The sequence below is a fragment of the Tachypleus tridentatus genome, chromosome 13 (assembly GCF_004210375.1).
Source record: "Tachypleus tridentatus isolate NWPU-2018 chromosome 13, ASM421037v1, whole genome shotgun sequence".
Taxonomy (NCBI): Eukaryota; Metazoa; Arthropoda; class Merostomata; order Xiphosura; family Limulidae; genus Tachypleus; species Tachypleus tridentatus.
The window spans coordinates 32933263-32949717 of NC_134837.1; the positions used below are offsets into that span (position 1 = coordinate 32933263).

General features: G+C 36.5%; 1 protein-coding gene across 3 annotated transcripts in view; it reads right to left on the minus strand.

Annotated features, from left to right (window-relative positions):
• Positions 1-16455, minus strand: part of LOC143239838 (zinc finger protein basonuclin-2-like) — a 227465-nt gene that overhangs the window by 189389 nt on the left and 21621 nt on the right. Inside the window, exon 1 of one of the 3 annotated variants that reach the window (XM_076481402.1) lies at positions 241-378. The exons of the other annotated variants lie outside the window; for them this stretch is intronic. The gene's annotated coding sequence lies outside the window, so the exon portion shown is untranslated. Of the gene's footprint in view, positions 1-240; positions 379-16455 lie in introns of those variants that run through there. 3 annotated transcript variants of the gene reach the window in all.

The following is a 16455-nucleotide window of genomic DNA, read 5'->3' on the forward strand; positions in this document are numbered from 1 at the left end:
AAAGACCCGGATTTTACGAACCATGCTAGTTTCAGTTGGATGTTTGTGTTTTTCGTTTTAGAGGTGGTAAGTGGAAGAAGGTGTAGGTATGACAAGTTGTAGTGCGTAACGAAACTATACCTGATTGGTATGCAGTGTCTCATGACGTCAAACGCGTTTTCATCACACTGCCACATATAATAATGGCCAAGTTTCCTCTTGATGAAAACTCCTATGTTCATCTAGCGCATGCGCACTGACCTGTGAACTAGATTCTTCATCCAAGATTCTTCTTCTAAACCTTATAGTCTGAATTTTGGCTGTTCAACGTTATTATTATTAATTAGATGATAAAAAAGTAAAAACTCTTACTCAATTTAACCGCTTAATTTTATAACCAGCTTCTCCTAGCGACCTACAGGAATAAATTATAAAACAGTACCTTCGGAAGGCATGTCCTCAAGTTATCCAATTTCATAAAACGTGACTATGGCGGACCATGTGATAAGTGAAGTCTAATTATATCCAATAAAATAGGCCTAATGGGCCGTCTTGCGGCGCCCCCTGTTGTGACAGAAACGAGTATACCGATCATAGCGTGTTGTGGTGTAAACATTGGCATCCCAGGGGCAAGAAAAGAAGAGTCAAGAGGTTACTTCTGTTAATTTCATTCAACTTACAGGGGGGTTAAGATTAAACTTGTGGTTCTTTATACAGCCTATTACATGGTGGGTATGCCAACGTCGTTATATGTGTTAACATTAAACCAGTCATCGCTTGTTTTGACGTTTTAGAAATTGACTATGATTACGAATTATCGTAGTCTACGTTCATAAATATTAAATTGCCCTCAGAACAACTAAAAAATAATGGTGTTGATTACATATTACTTTACTATTACTACACGGAATAATGATTAAAAAGGAGAATTTCAAAACCAGTTCGTTGATAATTTATTGGCACAGGCATTGGTTTTCATTTTTTAACATAACATCTTGGTTATGACTTATAACAGTCTATTTAATGCCTTCTGGGCAGCAAGGAAAAAAACAACAATAAACGTCGAATATATACACTCTCCAGATAGACATCATAGATAAATAAACAAACTATTAGACGAGATTGGCCTTTGTCTGTATCATTAGTTATTTTGTTACGTATTTATGAATGCCCCACATGATTTTAGCCAGTAAAATTGTCCGGTGCATTTTTGTACTCGCACAGAATAACAACGAAGTGACGATTCGATAGTCCTTATTTAATCACATTTATAATCGTTAATTATTTTCATCATTGCAAGAGATCAAGGTTTCTAACTTGGTTCATATATAAAAAATAGAACGAAATAAAAACAAACAGCAGACTTGTGGATGATTGGGTAAAGCCTTTAGAGTGAAAACAATAAATTTCTCAGAACGACTGTGTGTATGTGTTTTCTTATAGCAAAGCTACAGCAGGCTACCTGCTGAGTCAACTGAGAGGAATTGAATCCTTGGTTTTAGCGTTATAAATCTGTAGACTTATCGCTGTACAGCGGAGGACCCTCAGAACGAGGAGAAAACAGACATCCTTAATTTGAAGACAAAAAAATAGAAACTTAAAATATATATTTATGTAGAAAATAATTATTTTGGTTTAAAATATCTGTATATATAATTTCTTGTTTAAAAAAAACAATAATTATTAAACTCTTGTGTTATTAAAACTTGTTTTTTTTTTGTCATTAAGCCCAAAAATACAAAATGAGCTATCCAGTTTCTAGCAGTACAAGTCCGTAAATACGTCACTGTGCCACTGGGAGCTCTTTCAGACTTATCGCTAAGCTACTGGGGTCTATATTTTAAAGAAATACCCCATTCAGTAGCTTGCAACAGTTATAAGACTTCTCTCTTTCTGGTGAGTCAATGTTTTTGAAAGTGTAAATATATTAATATACTGTTGGAGTATCTATTCCCTAGATGGAAGTTGTGTAAATTCACGATTAATGAGACGTGATCTATGGACACGAAGAGTTGCTTCCCTTATTCGTAATTGTAAAAACAACAACAAAAAAAACTGCAATTCCCAAAATGCGAAACTGAAAATTTGTATGTATCTCCGCATGGACCCAACAAACCTTCATGCCAAAGTTGGTGAAGATCCATCAAAAGGGTTGAATTAGTAGAAAAACGCTTATAAAAATCGCAAAGCCTAAAACTGAAAATTTATATATAACCCCACATGGATCTAATGAATTTCCATACCAATTTAGATGAAAATCCATTTACACCTTCCGAAGTAGCTACATGGACATACAACAGACAGTACTGTTATATTTAAATTGATACATGTATTTATATTCATATAACAAAAATATGTGGTCGTTTAAATATATCTTTATTTTTACATTTTATACGGTAATTTTTGTGTGCTGAATCCGAAAATAATATTCATGTTTCTTCACCAAATACAGAATTTTGGCAAAACGTCATAATGCAATACATAAAAGAAAGATCACAACTCGTAGTTTTGAGCCTAAAAGATGTGGATCTTACACATACACACACAAAACAAAATCAGGATGAATGAGGATACATATTTTTTTTTACATCAGTGTTCTTCCCTTTTCTTCAGTTTGTTTGTATTTTTGTTAACAAACATGATAATAAAAAATGCCCATTGGGATAAACGATGGCCCGGCATGGCCAAGCGTGTTAAGGCGTGCGACTCGTAATCTGAGGGGCGCGGGTTCGCATCCCCGTCGCGCCAAACATGCTCGCCCTTTCTGCCATAGGGGCGTTATAATGTTACGGTTAATCCCACTATTCGTTGGTAAAAGAGTAGCCCAAGTGTTGGCGGTGAGTGGTGATGACTAGCTGCCTTCCCTCTAGTCTTACACTGCTAAATTCGGGACGGCTAGCACAGATAGCCCTCGAGTAGCTTTGTGCAAAATTCAAAAACAAACAATTGGGATAAACGATATAATAATTTGTCTAAATAAGTTTTTTTCTTCTCGATTTGTAAAAAGATCTTTATCTAACAGAAAAAAATGAATATTATTTTCTGAATCTGCGTGACTGAATTTTGAAAAATCCTACCTTAAAACTAAAATGACTTTTATAAAATTTAAATTTCCAGGGCTGTGTAATTATTGTGGGGTAACAGTATCGCTAGTGTTTCTTTTTACAAGGTGGAGTTGTTACTTCTGTTTTGGCTCCACCTGGTGAGTACAGCTTCTTGTCACAATGTCAATTTTTTTCTTTCGATAACTGGTGTGTGTGTTTGTTTTCTTATAGCAAAGCCACATCGGGCTATATGCTGAATCTGACGAGGGGAATCGAACCCCTGATTTTAGGGTTGCAAATTCGTAGACTTATCGCTGTACCAGTGGGGATCCTTAAATAACATAAAAAAGAAATGTATTTTACTTTTGAAAATTTCTGTTTGGTATTTTGTAAGGAAAGTAAATCGGAATCGAGAATCTGAATAAAGAAATGTACTAATATTCATAAATATTTGTAACAATTGTAGTTTTATTCATAATGTGGTAGTCATATAATGAGATTGTAAAAAGAAAGTGCTTTGATAAAAATACATTAGCTGTTAACTCTTTATAACTCAGATTCGATCCCATGCTAAGTAACTCTAGGATTTTTTTTTATTTCTCACAAAGCTACTCGAGGGCTATCTGTGCTAGCCGTCCCTAATTTAGCAGTGTAAGACTAGAGGGAAGGCAGCTAGTCATCACCACCCACCGCCAACTCTTGGGCTACTCTTTTACCAACGAATAGTGGGATTGACTGTCACATTATAACACCCCCACGGCTGAAAGGGCGAGCATGTTTTGCGCGAAGGGGATGCGAACCCGCGACTCTCAGATTACGAGTCGAACGCCTTAACACGCGTGGTCATGCTGGGCCGTTACTCTAGGAATACTACGAGAAGAATCAGCATCTATGTTTGGTTCCATTCCATTGCCACGTGATTAAGCTCGGGGACAGGCTTTGTTCCTGTAGTGGGAAGTATGTAGCAATTAAAACTGTAGAAATGACCTTTGACAGCAGTGCATCTAGCTCAGCTGGCAAAGCATTCGTTTGGCGTGGGAAAATTACTGACGTCGATATTGACCTCTGACACCATATATAAACATCTATGTTTTCTCCTGATGAAGTGCTTAATGTGTATAGGGATCAATACGCAATTTGCAAACATCACTAAATACACCAAGTGGTGTAAAATATACATTAAGCACCAAAAGTAGAAGAAATACACATTTTGTTGCAAAATAATACAATAGATGTTTTATAAAAAACAAACTCTGGCAATAAAAAAAAAGAAAAACAAGAAATATAGAACTAAAGACAACAGCCGCTGTTATAGCAGAATATCACCGACAAAAAGTACTGTTATGTATGGCAATACCAGTCTTTATTGTCACGTCTTGTGCTCACGATTCGTGTAATTTGTTAAACAGAACAAAACCTTCGCGCCTATGGACGACCACAAACAATGAAAGAGGAATCTGTATTGAAAAGGGTTGAAGAGTTGACCTGCTGGGGTAGTGTAGGGCTGTCAGCGGGGGTCAGACCTGGGGAGAGGACAGACAAAGAAAAGGATAGGAAGAGAAACCGAGAAAACTGATCAACCGTCTCGTCGCCAACTGACGGTAAGTATACTAGCGGAGCGGCCTTTTCCAGTCTCTCGCTTCTTCGCAGGTGACCAGGACGTCGATTCAGTTGTCACAGTAGGGTGGCGCCTTTTCTCGCCTCCGACATAATAGAGTATTGTACGCGTAGTGCACGTCATCGTGCCACTTGGTCTCGCGGCCTCGTGGGGTGTAGTCTGAACATTGCGAGAAATGAGTCAAGTGTCATTATTTCGTCTCTCCAGAATAAACGCTCTCTCTAATGACTCACGTAACGCTTGTAGCTTTGAAGCCGCTAATAAATCAATAGAGCTACTAGAACGATATCTCTTCCCCCCAGTTAGCCTGTTTGCACGACATTAACGTTGTCGAGCTTGTCATCCTTACCCTGAGGCACGCTAGTCTTTTGACCTTATACGACAAGACCGCGTGGTGAGAGTTAGAGCGGAATTTGTTGGTGTTTTTTTTTTTTTGTCTAGTTTCGAGCTACGTATTTCTACCATTATTGGTATTTTAGGATGGTCTTAATAATAGAGACAATACAAAATGACAGTTTAGAACTTTTAATGTCATCAATTTTCCGAAAATAAAAATGATAATAAAATAAGGCATTTCTTATTCTTATTTGTAATTGCAAAATTTACCCGAGTTACCATTAACAAATATTGTAGTATCAAGATAAGCCCTCACCCCCACCGCAATGGCTCAGCGGTAAGTCTGAAAGCTTATGATGCCTGAAAACTGGGGTTCGATACTCATGGTTAGCACAACACAGATGACCCACTGTGTATCCGCGTGCTTAACAGCAAGGAATTGTGGTTAGACTTTTAAATATTTTTTTAAAACTCAAACTTAAAATTTCGAAGCATTTTTCTTCAATAGAACGCGCAGCCCGGCATGGCCAGGTGGTTAAGATGCTCGACTCATAATTTGAGTGTCGCGGGCTCGAATCCCCGTCGTACCAAACATACTCGCCCCTTCAATCGTAGGGTCGTTATAATGTTTCAGTCAATCTCACTATTCTTTGGTAAAGAGTAGCCCAAGAGTTGGCAGTGGATGATGGTGACTAGATGCTATTTCTCTAGTTTTACACTGCTAAATTAGGGACGGCTAATGCAGATAGCCCTCGTGTAGTTTTGCTCGAAATTCAAAAAGAAACAAACCAACCAAATAAAGTGTCATTGCTTTAGGAATGTCATTAAAATTTGTCTGCAATATACATACCAAAACTATATTAAACTACGGTTTAAATAACATTTTCGTATAGTATTTTAATATATTTATCTGTTTTAGTTTAAAGGTTTGGTTTTTAAAACGATCCATCATTGTCTCTCTTGATGACGTCTGATTTCAGAGGATTCCATTCAGTAATTGATACTGTTATTGAAGGAAGATTGGATGTCAGTTACTTAAACTATACGTACTGCGGCTGAAGTGTATTAGTAACCTATGATTATATGCTGTTTCAATATTGGATAAACAGGATGGAAACTGTAAATCGGGGGATAGAATTTACATCTTATACTTTATAATTCATTCCTTCTCCTCTGTATATTGTATGTTCGAGCTTAATGGAATTTTTCTTCATATATAGAGGTTTGTAGATTTATCAATTATACGAAAGACACGAGAAATTCGCATTTTACCCACAACCATGTCTCTGTCAGAAGATGGATTAGCTAGCGTTATGTGCCTCTTCTATTTCCCCAAATAATATCGCTTCTCTACTTCTCACTTCCTTATCTATCTATTCATTCACCCGACCATCATCTATCTATCTATCTTTCCCAGAATATGACAAGTTAGACAGCTGACATTGACAGCTACTGACAGAATACTAGGATAGGCACGTCACGTCACGTATGGTCTCATTTTAATAATTTGACACCTTTTTTACCCAAGAAGATGCAGAGATACGTAGCTTAGATCGTCTTCACAATATCTAGCAATCAAGAACTCTAGCAACCGTAATCTGTGACGTTATGTAAAGTTTAAAGCTAACTAAGACGGGCCAATTTAGCCAAGAATAGCTTAGTAAGAGTTAAAAGATAGAAAGGGTTAACATAACCATTCTCCTCGTATAGCTAATCAGAAGAAGTGAATATAAATATAAATTATCGATTTTCAATATTTTTGTAGCGTTTCGTCCTAAAATTGAAGATCACGTGTCCTAATTATATTAATTTACAGATTTAAGTAAGACTCATGTGAAAACTGGCATTGTGCAGTCATTAAATATATAGAATGAAATATAATTGAGAATGTGAAAATATGAGCAAAAAATAAAAAAAAAACGGTGTTGCCAACAGTTTCTAATCGAATGTATTGTTAACTTGTGTAACCATACATTTGGCGTGTTTCTCTCTATAAAACATTTCTTAGAGGTCCTTGGGAGAAATGGTTCAAAAAAGGAAAAAGCGAAGCAGCGAATCGTTTATTGAAAACACCATTCTAGTCTTTGTTCTGTTTCACCAATATACGCCCATCTCGATCTCTTGCCATCATCGTTCTACATTGTTTCTGAACTTACAAAAACACTCGACGTGAAATGATAGAGTCCAAAGAGCAATTTCACTTCGATTTTGGATGTCTTACATTTGTCACCAGTCCTGGTAGTATGTTCTAATACTCTCACCAAGAGGATCGCTTTCGATATATATATATATAAAAAAGGCGTTGGTAGAACCCGGCGGAAACTTTCAGGACAATCGGATATCAATAATAACTGTACTTGCAGGTGGCGCTCCAATTACCCGTGAAATACAAGTCGTCGGTCAATTTCTGTCAGCTCCCCGCTAGGTCCGAGCAGATGTTAGGACGGTGTTGATGAAACCGTGGAATTCTCATCATAGATAATAAATTATAGGACAGATATACAGGTGACACTGGCAGGCAAGCCGTGGATTTAGGTGAAAACACACGGTCAGAACATCGGCCACGGCTTACCGAGCTGCAAGCCAATTACTCTACTGACCCAATCGATGCGTACGCAATCACATTAAAACTGTGTTTGGGAGAGTTGCAGTAAAACCTCCGCTCAGCTTCATCCCTCTTCAATTTTTATTTGTGTGGTGGATATTATATATAAGTACAATACACACTTAGCTTAACATGAGAGGTAGAGGTAGCTAGGGATGTTGATCATACCTTATTTCCGGATTTTCTTTTTATATATACTGTTCTTTTTGTAACTTTTTTAGTTGGTTTCAAATAACACTGCTCGTTTAAGTTTCGTAAAATGTATGTTTTAGAAGATTCTGGTTAGTTGAGAATATTACAAGATAACCAGATTTAGTGGGTATATTTTCCATGTAAATAAAACACTTATTTGGTCCTATTCTTGAATACATGGAAATAGAACATTACTTATCATTCTCACCCACCAACTCAAACCTGGTCCTTTAAACACATATTTGGCCCTGTTCCTTGTATGGTAACATTCTTGAATACATGGAAATAGAACATTACTTATCATTCTCACCCACCAACTCAAACCTGGTCCTTTAAACACATATTTGGTCCTGTTCCTTGTATGGTAACATTCTTGAATACATGGAAATAGAACATTACTTATCATTCTCACCCACCAACTCAAACCTGGTCCTTTAAACACTTATTTGGTCCTGTTCCTTGTATGGTAACATTCTTGAATACATGGAAATAGAACATTACTTATCATTCTCACCCACCAACTCAAACCTGGTCCTTTAAACACATATTTGGCCCTGTTCCTTGTATGGTAACATTCTTGAATACATGGAAATAGAACATTAGTTATCATTCTCACCCACCAACTCAAACCTGGTCATTTAAACACTTATTTGGTCCTGTTCCTTGTATGGTAACATTCTTGAATACATGGAAATAGAACATTAGTTATCATTCTCACCCACCAACTCAAACCTGGTCATTTAAACACTTATTTGGTCCTGTTCCTTGTATGGTAACATTCTTGAATACATGGAAATTGAACATTAGTTATCATTCTCACCCACCAACTCAAACCTGGTCCTTTAAACACTTATTTGGTCCTGTTCCTTGTATGGTAACATTCTTGAATGCATGGAAATAGAACATTACTTATCATTCTCACCCACCAACTCAAACCTGGTCCTTTAAACACTTATTTGGTCCTGTTCCTCGTATGGTAACATTCTTGAATACATGGAAATAGAACATTACTTATCATTTTCACCCACCAACTCAAACCTGGTCATTTAAACACTTATTTGGTCCTGTTCCTTGTATGGTAACATTCTTGAATACATGGAAATAGAACATTAGTTATCATTCTCACCCACCAACTCAAACCTGGTCCTTTAAACACTTATTTGGCCCTGTTCCTTGTATGGTAACATTCCTGAATACATGGAAAGAGAACATCAGTTATCATTCTCACCCACCAACTCAAACCTGGTCCTTTAAACACTTATTTGGTCCTGTTCCTTGTATGGTAACATTCTTGAATACATGGAAATAGAACATTAGTTATCATTCTCACCCACCAACTCAAACCTGGTCATTTAAACACTTATTTGGTCCTGTTCCTTGTATGGTAACATTCTTGAATACATGGAAATAGAACATTAGTTATCATTCTCACCCACCAACTCAAACCTGGTCCTTTAAACACTTATTTGGTCCTGTTCCTTGTATGGTAACATTCTTGAATACATGGAAATAGAACATTAGTTATCATTCTCACCCACCAACTCAAACCTGGTCCTTTAAACACTTATTTGGTCCTGTTCCTTGTATGGTAACATTCTTGAATACATGGAAATAGAACATTACTTATCATTTTCACCCACCAACTCAAACCTGGTCCTTTAAACACTTATTTGGTCCTGTTCCTTGTATGGTAACATTCTTGAATACATGGAAATAGAACATTAGTTATCATTCTCACCCACCAACTCAAACCTGGTCCTTTAAACACTTATTTGGTCCTGTTCCTTGTATGGTAACATTCTTGAATACATGGAAATAGAACATTACTTATCATTTTCACCCACCAACTCAAACCTGGTCCTTTAAACACATATTTGGCCCTGTTTCTTGTATGGTAACATTCTTGAATACATGGAAATAGAACATTAGTTATCATTTTCACCCACCAACTCAATCCTGGTCCTTTAAACACATATTTGGTCCTGTTCCTTGTATGGTAACATTCTTGAATACATGGAAATAGAACATTAGTTATCATTTTCACCCACCAACTCAATCCTGGTCCTTTAAACACATATTTGGTCCTGTTCCTTGTATGGTAACATTCTTGAATACATGGAAATAGAACATTACTTATCATTTTCACCCACCAACTCAAACCTGGTCCTTTAAACACATATTTGGCCCTGTTTCTTGTATGGTAACATTCTTGAATACATGGAAATAGAACATTAGTTATCATTTTCACCCACCAACTCAATCCTGGTCCTTTAAACACTTATTTGGTTCTGTTCCTTGTATGGTAACATTCTTGAATACATGGAAATAGAACATTAGTTATCATTTTCACCCACCAACTCAATCCTGGTCCTTTAAACACATATTTGGTCCTGTTCCTTGTATGGTAACATTCTTGAATACATGGAAATAGAACATTAGTTATCATTCTCACCCACCAACTCAAACCTGGTCCTTTAAACACATATTTGGCCCTGTTCCTTGTATGGTAACATTCTTGAATACATGGAAATAGAACATTACTTATCATTTTCACCCACCAACTCAAACCTGGTCCTTTAAACACTTATTTGGTCCTGTTCCTTGTATGGTAACATTCTTGAATACATGGAAATAGAACATTAGTTATCATTCTCACCCATCAACTCAAACCTGGTCCTTTAAACACTTATTTGGTCCTGTTCCTTGTATGGTAACATTCTTGAATACATGGAAATAGAACATTACTTATCATTTTCACCCACCAACTCAAACCTGGTCCTTTAAACACTTATTTGGTCCTGTTCCTTGTATGGTAACATTCTTGAATACATGGAAATAGAACATTAGTTATCATTCTCACCCACCAACTCAAACCTGGTCATTTAAACACTTATTTGGTCCTGTTCCTTGTATGGTAACATTCTTGAATACATGGAAATAGAATATTACTTATCATTTTCACCCACCAACTCAAACCTGGTCCTTTAAACACATATTTGGCCCTGTTCCTTGTATGGTAACATTCTTGAATACATGGAAATAGAACATTAGTTATCATTTTCACCCACCAACTCAATCCTGGTCCTTTAAACACATATTTGGTCCTGTTCCTTGTATGGTAACATTCTTGAATACATGGAAATAGAACATTAGTTATCATTTTCACCCACCAACTCAATCCTGGTCCTTTAAACACTTATTTGGTTCTGTTCCTTGTATGGTAACATTCTTGAATACATGGAAATAGAACATTAGTTATCATTTTCACCCACCAACTCAAACCTGGTCCTTTAAACACATATTTGGTCCTGTTCCTTGTATGGTAACATTCTTGAATACATGGAAATAGAACATTAGTTATCATTCTCACCCACCAACTCAAACCTGGTCCTTTAAACACTTATTTGGTCCTGTTCCTTGTATGGTAACATTCTTGAATACATGGAAATAGAACATTACTTATCATTTTCACCCACCAACTCAAACCTGGTCATTTAAACACATATTTGGTCCTGTTCCTTGTATGGTAACATTCTTGAATACATGGAAATAGAACATTACTTATCATTCTCACCCACCAACTCAAACCTGGTCCTTTAAACACTTATTTGGTCCTGTTCCTTGTATGGTAACATTCTTGAATACATGGAAATAGAACATTACTTATCATTTTCACCCACCAACTCAATCCTGGTCCTTTAAACACATATTTGGTCCTGTTCCTTGTATGGTAACATTCTTGAATACATGGAAATTGAACATTACTTATCATTCTCACCCACCAACTCAAACCTGGTCCTTTAAACACTTATTTGGTCCTGTTCCTTGTATGGTAACATTCTTGAATACATGGAAATAGAACATTACTTATCATTTTCACCCACCAACTCAAACCTGGTCCTTTAAACACATATTTGGTCCTGTTCCTTGTATGGTAACATTCTTGAATACATGGAAATAGAACATTAGTTATCATTCTCACCCACCAACTCAAACCTGGTCCTTTAAACACATATTTGGTCCTGTTCCTTGTATGGTAACATTCTTGAATACATGGAAATAGAACATTACTTATCATTCTCACCCACCAACTCAAACCTGATCCTTCAAACACTTATTTGGCCCTGTTCCTTGTATGGTAACATTCTTGAATACATGGAAATAGAACATTAGTTATCATTTTCACCCACCAACTCAAACCTGGTCCTTTAAACACATATTTGGCCCTGTTCCTTGTATGGTAACATTCTTGAATACATGGAAATAGAACATTAGTTATCATTTTCACCCACCAACTCAATCCTGGTCCTTTAAACACATATTTGGTCCTGTTCCTTGTATGGTAACATTCTTGAATACATGGAAATAGAACATTAGTTATCATTCTCACCCACCAACTCAAACCTGGTCCTTTAAACACATATTTGGTCCTGTTCCTTGTGTGGTAACATTCTTGAATACATGGAAATAGAACATTACTTATCATTCTCACCCACCAACTCAAACCTGATCCTTTAAACACTTATTTGGCCCTGTTCCTTGTATGGTAACATTCTTGAATACATGGAAATAGAACATTAGTTATCATTTTCACCCACCAACTCAAACCTGGTCCTTTAAACACATATTTGGCCCTGTTCCTTGTATGGTAACATTCTTGAATACATGGAAATAGAACATTACTTATCATTCTCACCCACCAACTCAAACCTGATCCTTTAAACACTTATTTGGCCCTGTTCCTTATGTGGTAACATTCTTGAATACATGGAAATAGAACATTAGTTATCATTCTCACCCACCAACTCAATCCTGGTCCTTTAAACACATATTTGGCCCTGTTCCTTGTATGGTAACATTCTTGAATGCATGGAAATAGAACATTAGTTATCATTCTCACCCACCAACTCAAACCTGGTCCTTTAAACACATATTTGGCCCTGTTCCTTGTATGGTAACATTCTTGAATACATGGAAATAGAACATTACTTATCATTCTCACCCACCAACTCAAACCTGGTCCTTTAAACACATATTTGGCCCTGTTCCTTGTATGGTAACATTCTTGAATACATGGAAATAGAACATTACTTATCATTCTCACCCACCAACTCAAACCTGCTCCTTTAAACACATATTTGGTCCTGTTCCTTGTATGGTAACATTCTTGAATACATGTAAATAGAACATTAGTTATCATTTTCACCCACCAACTCAAACCTGGTCCTTTAAACACATATTTGACCCTGTTCCTTGTATGGTAACATTCTTGAATACATGGAAATAGAACATTACTTATCATTCTCACCCACCAACTCAAACCTGATCCTTTAAACACTTATTTGGCCCTGTTCCTTGTGTGGTAACATTCTTGAATACATGGAAATAGAACATTAGTTATCATTTTCACCCACCAACTCAATCCTGGTCCTTTAAACACATATTTGGTCCTGTTCCTTGTATGGTAACATTCTTGAATACATGGAAATAGAACATTAGTTATCATTCTCACCCACCAACTCAAACCTGGTCCTTTAAACACATATTTGGTCCTGTTCCTTGTGTGGTAACATTCTTGAATACATGGAAATAGAACAGTACTTATCATTTTCACCCACCAACTCAAACCTGGTCCTTTAAACACTTATTTGGCCCTGTTCCTTGTATGGTAACATTCTTGAATACATGGAAATAGAACATTACTTATCATTTTCACCCACCAACTCAAACCTGGTCATTTAAACACTTATTTGGCCCTGTTCCTTGTATGGTAACATTCTTGAATACATGGAAATAGAACATTAGTTATCATTCTCACCCACCAACTCAAACCTGGTCCTTTAAACACTTATTTGGTCCTGTTCCTTGTATGGTAACATTCTTGAATACATGGAAATAGAACATTAGTTATCATTCTCACCCACCAACTCAAACTTGTTCTTCAGCAAGTGAAAACAACCATTAAACTTCTCCTCACAGCTTCTAACTAAATAATCAAAGAAGAATATCTTTTTATTCTCCTCTTGAAATGTGAAAATTTTGTACTGAAACAGAGAAAATGTGGTAACGAATTAAATTGTTTCTTTCCATCCGCTCATCTGACTGAACATGAATTTACATCTTTTTTTGTCTTAACCAGAGCGTCTTTTCTACCATGAAATAAGAACTTTATTTTAGATCCTTCTTCTATATCATACAGTGAATGATACTATCAAAGACAGAAGATAGAAAGTATAAATTCACCACGTCTTCGTCACATTCAATTCGAATGAAAGGTGAAAGAACATAAATCATCTCCTCCTGTTCACGCGTGTTTCATACTAAACAGAGCAGGAAAAAAATCACTTAATCACATGAGTTTGTTTTTTTTCGAAACAGAAAAGTGGAACATGAATCTATTACACCATTTCACATATTCTTCTAAAATATTATGGTGAACATGAAAGGTGGAGACAGCTATACCATAATGTCAACAGAATACTGGTTTGTCTGAAATATTCCTTAGTTTGCGTCTATCCGCCCAATAGTTCAACGGTAAATCTCATAGCGTCCAACACTAAAAATCGGTTCGGGATGGCTAGGTAGTTAGGGCGCTTGACTTGCGTTGTTAAGGTCGCAAGTTCGAATCCCCGTCACACCAAACATGTTCGACCTTTCAGCAGTGAGGGTATTATTATGTTACGGTCAATTTCACAACTTGTGGATGAAAGAGTAGCTCAAAAGTTGATGGTGTGTGGTGGTGACTAGCTGCTAGTCTGTCATGCAAAATGAAAGTTGATGGTGGGTGGTGGTGACTAGCTGCCAGTCTGTCATGCAAAATGAAAGTTGATGGTGGGTGGTGGTGACTAGCTGCCAGTCTGTCATGCAAAATGAGGGAGGAATAGCAATTTGTGTAGCTTTGCGTGAAATTCAAACTAACTCTAAAATTCAAGTTTCGATGCCTTTGGTAAGTAAAACACAAATGTTCGATTGTGTAGTTTTACGTTTAAGAAATACACACAAAAACAAAGCATTTACGTCCTTTGGTCTAAGGTCATATTTGATAATGTTACTCTTTTATTTTTTAATATAATATTTTGTTGCTTTTCGCTAAAACTATTATTGTCACACATCCATTTTCTAACACGATGCATCATTTACTTCAGTAAACGTCATTTTGTTTATAACTGAAGTATTAACATCAACATTGTTTCACTTCAAACATAATTAGACATTCAGGGAACACTTGCTTGGATTACATCCTTTCAAACATAATTAGACATTCAGGGAACACTTGCTTGGATTACATCCTTTCAAACATAATTAGACATTTAGATAATACTTGCTTGGTAACCGTGGAATGATATAGTTTTTGCTTTTTTTTGTCTTTAGTTTCTAGTATTTACATTATGCTTCTGAAGAAAATTAAGTGAAATAGAAATGACTTAATTGTATTTCGAGATGAATCATATGGATGAATCCTTCTCCAAAATTAAAGCATGTCGAACTTAAAACGAGCATTTTTGTCTTCTCACTACAGCTAAAACTGGTTAATGTTATTAGCAGGCCTATCGAAATAATAAAAGTCTATGTCAGGTTAAACACACGTATCAAGATCACCGAGGGTTATCAAGTCGAGACGAATAGTTCTCTTCAAAGTTTGTTGAAGGGTTAACTAAGAGCTGTCTTTATCAGACAAATTTTAAGAGATCTGTTCCTCTGACAATAGCTCCTCAGACCACTGTTAGCATATAAATATGGGATTGCTTTCACCTACTCGGTTAAAGTTTAAAGCGTTTTACTGTGGATGAATTTTAGAAATTACTTAAATCCACATCGTATATAGTGTACAATTTAATGATATAATTTCCTCATAGCCTGAAACTCAGAGTGGCCAAGTTTCCTGTTTGATGCTCAGAAATAGAAGTTTGTCAGATGCCACGCCATCTTCATAAAGAACGTTGGCGTCGTTGAAACTAGTCTTTAAAAAAAAAAAATGTTTGAGTGAAGAAGAATATGAGTTACAGGACAACACGTGCATTTCTAAAGGTAACAAGAAAGTATGTTAAGGCACAATACTTTTCTAGAGTTTCTGATGAATTGGATTACTCTTGTTGCAGAATGCGTTTCCTCGTCTTTAGCCATTAACTGCTTATCATGAAGAAAAGCACTAAAACTAACACTTTTTTAACACTAGCCATTACTTCTGAACAACCAACCAATCAAATTCTTGGTAGTGGCGAAAGCCTCAAAAGTCTCAAAGGAAACAAGTGTTTATGTTCTCAGCTATTATTTACTCTGTAGAGGACCTAGGTGAAGTTACAGTCACGCTATGACAAAACCATCACGAATCTTTAAAAAAGGCTTTTCTCAAGAGGCCCAGGACGTTAGAGGCTGAAATAGGTTCTTGCTCTTGTGAGTCTTACCAGCTGTGAGACAAGAGAAGTCTTTGATGAGAAATTTCAGACCAAATATTTCTCCCAGCGTGTGTTCGGAAACAAAGTTATTGAACTCATTTTACACGTAAAAGACACAGGGGATGATTGGATGGTGTTCTTTCGCGGGTTTCGTGGAAGAGAAATAATAGATCTGATATAGGCAGCAACTGTGGGTGTGTGTCGCAGGTGCCGGGGCTGCGTGCCTCTTGTTAGAATTGAGTTGTGGACTGGACCAGATCAGAATTTTCTTTCGCTGATCTACAA